Raw genomic sequence first — 6,670 nt, 5'->3', positions numbered from 1 at the left:
GTGACTTGGTTGGGGAACCCAGACACAGCATGATGGCTGTGAACTGAGGCTGAGGGATGCTATGGAAATCCAGCTGTGTTGATCAGCTTCCTGTGACATTCTGGGCTTCTCCTGGGCTGGTGCTGTTACCTGTGGGTGATCTACGTGGCCAGATTCTAGCTGCAGGCATTAATTACTTCTGTCCTGCTGGGAATCTGTACATCAGAGAACATCAGAGTAGAGGCACTGATGTTTTATCCAGAAATGGCAATTGCCAGGACAAGAATAAATAAAGCTTGGAGCCTGGACTGAACCCAAGTGGCAGGGAATTCCTGGCTACTTCCAGAGAGATGCATCCCTAATTTACAGAAAATATGCAGAATGACTGTGATCTTTATAACAAGCTAACACTTGTAATTCCAACAAAAGTCAACAGCAGTTGTAAACATTTGATCCAGGAGGAAATTGTGCTTGTGAGGCTGGGAAGGAAATGCCTCGAAACTAAGGAGTACAATACTTACAAACTCTGCCATAAGAGTAAAAGCATAACAATGCTGTTGGACTGATGAATTTCATCTTAAAGTTATTAGTTTGTTTAGTAGTCACAACTTAACACTATCCTTGAATTTATTTTTATTTCAGTAAACAGTTTGGCCAGCAGGAAATATATTGATTTCATCTTCCTTACAGTCTGTGAACTTACTCCATGGCATATTGTAAAGCATGCAAGTATTGTACTTGAATTGCAGAAGAATTTATTTGAGACTTCTGCTCAAATTCTCTATTAAAATATTTAACATATAAGCAATTTTTTCATATTATATACTAGTATATGTTTAAATCTGTAACTAATTCACTTAGAGAATTTGTATAAATGAAGCTTCCTGCTTGCAATTGCTTTTCAAAGTTGTAATGGCTGTGGTTTTTCTTTTGACATACCGACAATAAGCAAACCTTATGTCCTAACGTAGCAGTCATTGTGAGCAGAGACAAGAGATGGGCAGCACCATTCGTTCCTAAGATGCATACATTAAGTTTTTGCAAGATTGGTGATTTTCAAGATCTCATGGCTGAAGGCACCTGGATGCCACATTTGGGTAAAATATAAAAATAATCATAAGTAATAAACACCACCAACACTGTTCTTTGCCCACAGGTACAATATTAATCAAAGGTAATCTTTGTTAAACTAAGTAGAGTCATTTTCTTTCCTACTGTTTCTTTGTATAATGTAAGCACACAAATTCACTGGGGGTAGTATTTCTGTTCAATTTCCAAGCAGCAGCCAACGTTTCTGTTTTGTACAGTGATTGGTGGGTGACTGAAATCAGGTCATGCACCATCAGAACACTGTGCATAATGGGGTGAGCCTATTAAAATATCCAGTCCTGACCTAACTCTCACCTAAATAAAATGTGACTTAAAAGATGGCATAGCAACAGCAGCTTCTGCACAAAAGGAGAAGCTTCAAATACTCTCACAACCCCTGGTAAGTCATTTTCAGGTGTATTTTTGGGAAGGAAGGGAGGGGGGAGGGAGAGGGTAATCATGAAATACAAAAGCATGAAAATACAGAGGCAGCAGGCAGGGTCTGTAACAGGAGCTCAACTCTTTCAGACTTTTTACTCGTGATTACTGATAACTGAAAGTCTCTTGTCTTTGAAGATCACCAACTACTTGCTGTCATACCTTCTTACGGAGTAGGAAACAGGCAAACAGCTATTATAACAGTATCATTCAAATTTAGTTTGTGAAACTTCTGGGACCATGTATGAATACCATCTGGAGATACAGTGTCACTGGATAAGAATGTGGTACTTACCCAGAGCTCATTTAAGTCAGAGGACTACAGAACATTCAGTATCTTGCCCTTAATGAGGTACTAAACAGATTTGCAGTACCCAAACACAAAAAAAGACTTAGACTGCTTTGTAGAACAGCACTAGAAATTAATTCTTGTGACTACCAAGGGAAAAAAGCAGAGATGCTGCTTCTAATGCAATTTAAGCACAGTATGGGTACCCACATTTCAAATGATGATTTTTACTTCTCAGCTGTTGCCCAGCTATGGAGGAAGTTCAGCTCTGAAAGCGTCTGGGTGGAACTTTACAACTTCCTGTTTGCATACAGCTGTGCTTCAAAGGGAGCAGCCACAGCAGCCCCAAGTTCAGCTCCTGTCTGTGGCCAAAGAGTTCAGCCTAAATTTCACTGTCTTCATCCTGGTCTACAGTCCTACCTCAACTCAGGTCAACTGACTTGCTCATCCCTTGAGTAGACCACAAGGAACACTTTGCTGTCTCACAGCCTGCCTTGTACAGGCCTCATGCTGGGTTTTGTTGTCTGTTCAGATTGTTATTATCTGAAGTGCAGCTGCACAAAGAGATAATGGTGAAAATGGTATTCCATAGATCATGTTTGCAGTAGGTGGGAAGCCCTGGTTAATTTTTCTTGCCAGTCTGAAGAAGCATGTGATGGTGGTATGTTTTAATAACTAGGCTACTGTAAAGAAAAGGATGCAGGATAAAGACCGAGAGATGTACTCTTTCAAAGAACTGAACAGAATTAGGAAGGCTGGTGTTCAGGGCTCTCACCTGAATGCAAACATTCTGCTTCTGTACATTATGTGTGTTCCTGCACATTACATGTTTACTTCTTATGAACTGGAACACATAACCCCCTCTTTGTTTTTGTCTTGTTTTCACAAACAAAATTTCTTTCCTGTATAAGTAGCCATTTCAACAGGAAACGGAGAGAAGGAATGCTGTCCAGCATATCCTTGATGCTCATTATTAGGAAAGTATCATGGGAGGTAGGTCAAACGCTCTCATGGCAAGCAGAAAACCAAGAGATCTTCCTGCACCTTGGATAAATGTGGCACAGGTGTGTAAGACAGTTAGCTGTTTGTTCTTCCTCAAACATAGCATGTAAATACTTCAGGAAAGTGTGGCTGTTGGATCATGGCTTCTGTGAGGTGTGCCCTACAGCCTGAGACAGCTGACTTTATGCAGAACTTTATTTACTACTTTTCTGTATTGTTTTAGGCAGCTCGTGGGGTTTTTACTACCCATGGGCTTTCTTCATACCCTGAATTTGCTTTTTCTTAGACCTCAGACTGTATTTTTTATTTTTACTACACCTTAGCAACAAGCATTATAGCAGATTGGCTTGGAGTAAAATGGGTCACTGTTCCTGAATTTGTCAAATGTAAACACTTCAAGTGCGTTTTGTCTATTTACTATAATAGTGATTTTTAGGTCAACTTGAATGAGAAAGAGGGTGTTTTCCAAAAGTGGAGCACATGGAACTATTAAACCAAGGTAAGTGTAGTTCTTATCTGAGGCATTTTACTTTGCCTATAAAACAGTGTATGACAATCTGACAAAAACTCTGCAAAGCAAAGAATCAAAATATGTGAGCTGGAGAGAATAGGAAAAATAAAAGAGGAACCCATGGTCCTATTTCAATCTCAGTCTAATTTCTTCCCCGCTATCAAGGAAGAAGAGAGGATTTGTATTTGTGGTGTTCTTGTTAGCAAGAAGCAAGAACAAGCAGCAGAAGGAACCTTGTAGGATCTGTATCTCTTTCATTGTCTTTTTCTGAAAGGCAAAAGCTTTTTAAAAAGTCTTCCTAAAATCACTGATAATTCAGAATGGATGAGCCTTGGCCAAAGTGCTGGAGCTGTGAGATTGAGGATGGCAGTTTGCAGCCTTCCATATCTGAAAGCAAAGATCCTCAGGCTGTCAACTTAAAAAAAAGTAAAAGGGCAGACTTGTTTCAGACCTGAGGTTGGCAGCTGGTAGCTGGAGTGAGAGCACTCTCCTTAGCTGTGACGGTTTAAAGGGAACCTGTTTTAGCAGGGAATGGGACTTGACCCCCCTGTGGTCCCTTCCAGCCCCTATGATTCTGTGATTCTCTTAAATATATGTAGGATGGCCAAGTTTTGCAGAGAGGGCTTTCCTTTCCCCAAGTGGTGCCCAGGGTGCCACTGCAAACATAAGGCCTGTCCTCATTTCTGCAGAAGCAGTAAGCTATGAACCAAGGGCAGACTGGAAACAGCAATCAGCGCACACTGCTGCTTTCATACTTTCACTCACAGGTCATCAATGCTATAAAAGTACACAGAGCTAGCACAAGTCGTGTAGATGCAACCACCATGCGCCCTGCAAGTACGGGATGTGCTACACGTACCAAACCACCACTTGTTTTCCACAATCTGGGAAAACACCGTGTTTCACTTTGACAGCACACTTAATTATTTTCCTCACAGAGCACCGCGCGTCCAGCAGCTCAGCAAATTTACTTGAGAACGTTTGATTCTACTTACTTAGATGTAAGTAATCAGTAGTCTCGCTGCCAAGAAGCCCTGAAATTAATTGAGCGCAAGAGCGGTTTGCGGGACTGGAGGGGAGGCCCTGACCATCTGGAAGAGCGCCGTCATCAAGTCTCCGGCTCCACTCGCTGCTGAGCCGCTGCGGGCGGCAGGAGGGGCAGCGGCCGGTGCCGGCCTCCCCAAAGGTGCGACGGGCCGGCCTCGCGGCAGGGCACGGCGGGAACGGACGAGGTGAGGCGGCGGAGGCTGCTCAGGCCCGCCGAGCTGCGGGCGCGGGGCCGGGCTCGGCTTGCTGAGGAAATATCCTTTAAAAATAACTCCGGAGTTAACTTCTGTGAGCTCCGCACCCACCCGCGCTTGTCACGGCGCCGGAACGGATTCGCGTTTTCTGCGCTGTGGCACGCGGGCGGAGAAGCGCCACAGAAGCAATGCTCCCGCGGAGCTGCCCGCTGTGGCGCCGCGGGTGCCCTCCTGTCACGGCGGGGGCCGGGCCGCGCTCCCGTCGCTCTCCGCCCCCGCCGCCTGTTGCTATTTTTACCGCCGATCCCACTGCGGAAGGAGGCGGCGAGCGGCAGCCGCGGGGCGCGAGGCACGGCCTGGCCCGCCGCAGGTACGGGCGGACGCTCTGCCCGCCGCCCCGAGCCCGTTAGCGGCTCCCGACCCCTCGCCTCCTCCCTCTCCCCCCCCTTCGGCGGGAGCGGGCGGGCCGAGCTGCCCGGCGGGGACTTCTCGCAGCGAGCGCGGCGCCGGTAAGGGCGGCGAGGGACGGCGAGGGACGACGGGGCCTGCTGCGGGACTAGACGGGACGCGGGGCGGTGGATGAGCGGCGTTGGGCTGAGCCGGGCCGCTGCTAGCGAGGGCGGGAGGAGGAAGAGCGGCTCTCAGCTCTGAGGAAGTGGAGGAGCTGAGGCGGCCGTGCATCCCGCCCGGGGAGCGTGCCGCGCTGCGGGCTGAATCGCGTTGCCGTCCCGCGCCGCACAGCTAGACTTTCTTTCCGCGAGAGAACGGGAGTTTCGCTTCGACAACCCCCCCACATCCCCACGCTGCTTCTCCGGCCCTTTAAATTCGCGTTTTACATTAACGAGGGAACGAGCTCATGAAAAGCGTGCTCAGGAGGGGACTGAGAAGCGGTTATTTATAGCGCAGAGTGAGGAGAACGCGTGTGCTGCGCTGCGCTGCGCGGGGTCGGCGGCACTGCGGGGCCGGGCGGGGCTGAGCCCGAGGTCCGCGCTTAGGCGTGCGCCTTTCAGCCGCTGGGCGGGTCGGGCCTTCACCTTCCTGAAAGTCAGAGGTAACACGTGAAAATAGAGATGCTTGCAGGTGAGAAAAGTGCCGGGTTGGAAGGAATGCGGGACAGAAAGAATGAGACGAGTTGGCACTTTTCTCACCTTGCAATTTGGTTAGCTGACAAGTTGGATGCGGGTGTTTTTGGCGTGGGTGTGCAGTCGAACAAAGTGGAATGGCACTGAGGATGTGTGGGAGCTAGCAAGCTCCGTTAACAGGTTCCTTTGTTGCATTGTAAGGGTAGGAGCACCTGGTGCCTCATTTGGGTCAGTGCAAGGCTGGCTCAGGAGTATCCCAGTTCTGATCTCAGTCATCAGAATGTTATTTCTATGTGTTGTTGTTAGCAACACATGTGAAGGGAAGGAACAGAAAACTCTTGTCTGCGTTTGATACTCAATTACAAGTTTGTATGCTTATTATCAGAAGTATTTATTATTTTGCTTGCCTCTTTCTTTATTATTTATCTACTTAGATATTTATAACCCATTTGGGAAGTAAAATAACTGCTGGCTGTATAGGCAGGTATCTCGGATGCAATGTTTACCACAAAGCCAATTGATTTTCCCAGTATATATGGTAAAACGTTACTCATGGCCTGAACCAAAGCTGCTAAAGGAATTGAAAGGACTTCTAAAGAAGTCAGAACTTAATGCACGTTTATGTGAAAAAAGAATGGAAATTGCCAGTAACTTCTGAGGCAGATTGACTTCTGGGTTTGTACATGTTGTTGCCCACTGCACGTAATTCCAGAAGGAAGCAGCAGAAAGGAAGGGGCTATCAGGTAAAATAACCTTGTGAAAGGAGAGTATTTTATGATTCCAAGTGCCAGTGTGGTTTAAATGAGAGCTGTTTGGAAATGGAGAGCAACTTGTGGTATGCTATCTGGCTTGTTTCCTCCGGTGAAGTAAGGCTGCTCAGGAGTATTGTCTGGAGCTGGAAGATGATGAGGCCTGCAGCTAGCTGCCCCACCATGCAATTTAAGGGATGCTGCACTGTGACACTGGAGAACAGTTTCTTTTTGTGCACGTTGATGAAACCAGAGAAGGATCTCTTCTTAGCAGTGACCGTATCAAGATG

At 46.8% G+C, this 6,670-nt stretch overlaps 1 protein-coding gene across 9 annotated transcripts in view; it reads left to right on the top strand.

Annotated features, from left to right (window-relative positions):
* The first annotated feature begins 4,887 nt into the window (after positions 1 to 4,887).
* The window catches only part of TBC1D1 (TBC1 domain family member 1), a 95,730-nt gene continuing 93,947 nt past the window's right edge, over positions 4,888 to 6,670 (top strand). For 7 of the 9 annotated variants that reach the window (XM_042871076.1, XM_042871082.1, XM_042871079.1 and 4 more), the window contains exon 1: positions 4,972 to 5,058. The gene's annotated coding sequence lies outside the window, so the exon portion shown is untranslated. Of the gene's footprint in view, positions 4,920 to 4,971; positions 5,059 to 5,581; positions 5,601 to 6,670 lie in introns of those variants that run through there. The other 2 variants (XM_042871073.1, XM_042871074.1) reach the window with 2 other exon arrangements.

Source organism: Lagopus leucura, unplaced genomic scaffold (genome assembly GCF_019238085.1).
Source record: "Lagopus leucura isolate 7727_CA_CO unplaced genomic scaffold, USGS_WTPT01 Super-Scaffold_100004, whole genome shotgun sequence".
Lineage (NCBI taxonomy): Eukaryota > Metazoa > Chordata > Aves > Galliformes > Phasianidae > Lagopus > Lagopus leucura.
The sequence above is the reverse complement of the archived record's forward strand: the minus strand, read 5'-3'. Positions and strand labels throughout refer to the sequence as shown.